Source organism: Sceloporus undulatus, chromosome 1, assembly GCF_019175285.1.
Source record: "Sceloporus undulatus isolate JIND9_A2432 ecotype Alabama chromosome 1, SceUnd_v1.1, whole genome shotgun sequence".
Lineage (NCBI taxonomy): Eukaryota > Metazoa > Chordata > Lepidosauria > Squamata > Phrynosomatidae > Sceloporus > Sceloporus undulatus.
The window spans coordinates 223,725,564-223,727,008 of NC_056522.1; positions in this window are offsets into that span (position 1 = coordinate 223,725,564).

The window sequence follows — 1,445 nt, forward strand, 5'->3', positions numbered from 1 at the left end:
CAGGCATTCAAAGAGGTCAGAAGTGGAGCCATGGTGAACAGAGCAGAAGAGGTTGGTGATTCTTTTAGGTGCTCCTGGAATGGACTAAGCTCTCGTCTTTCACCACTCTATTCAGAGAAAGAGAGTGGTTCCTGTTTTGACCCGTGGATAAGTCGACCCAGTTTTTTGGGGTCAATTTTTTGACTAAAATTTCTAGACTTATACATGAGTATATACAGTATGTGACAAAGTATCAAGGCTGGTAAGGGACTTATCAATGGCCTTGGTTTATCTGTATCTTGCACCAGTCTTGCATTATTACGTAACTGGAGGGTTAATATGAATGGTTTGTGTGGAGTGACCACCACCTTCAGTATAATTACAGAATATACACAATCTCTTCAAGCTTTCATGGAGCTGAATGTTTCATAGATGATTTATTCCTTTAGAGTTGCTTACATAGGACAAATCTCTTATGTGCACATAACTTATATGTATATAATGGCCAAGTTTTAAATTATATTTATTATTATTTATTAACCTTTATTTATAAAGCGCTGTAAATTTACATAGTGCTGTACATACAATCTTTTTAATTGGACGGTTCCCTGCCCTAAGGCTTACAATCTAAAAAGACACAACACAAAAGGAGAAGGGGAAGGGGATGAGGGCCAACAGTTCTTCTCTACCTCCGAGGCCTGGATCAGGGGAGATGGACTGGAGGGAGGACATAGCAATACAGGAAATGATTCAATAAAACAGGCAACAAAGGAACATCAAATAGCAAGTGACAATTATGGAATGCCTGGGAACGCTTCTCTGAACAGGATGGTCTTCAACTCCGTTTTGAAGCTGGTTAAAGAACTGATGGCTCTTGCTCGCGGGGGAAGAAGGTTCCAGGAGTGAGGGGCAGTGAGTGAAAAGGGGTGAATTCGAGATGGGGCAGAGGAAATCTGGGACAGCAGACCTTGACTACCAGAACGGAGGGCCCTAGTGGGAAGGTGAGGAGAAAGAAGGTCTGATAAGTAAGGAGGGGCCAGTCCATGGAGGGCTTTAAATGTCAACAGCAGGAGCTTGTAGTGAATGCAGAAAGGGAGGGGGAGCCAGTGAAGGGAAGCCAGCACAGAAGAGATGTGGTCAGAGCGGTGGGCGGATGTGATAATGCATGCAGCTGAATGCTGGACAGAGTTTAAAGGACGGAGGTGAGAAAGAGGAAGCCCAGCCAGGAGGACATTACAGTAATCAAGTCCTGAGACCACTAGGGCATGGACCAGGATTTTGGCAGAAGAGGCGGAGAGATAAGGTCGGATTTTGGCAATATTGTACAAAAAGAATCTTACAAGCCTTGGCTGTGGTCTGGATCTGAGGGATACACGACAGAGAAGAATCAAAGATAAAACCAAGACTGCGGGCTTGCTAGACTGGTTGAACAGAAATGTTGTCCACAGAGACAGAAAAGGAGTGTT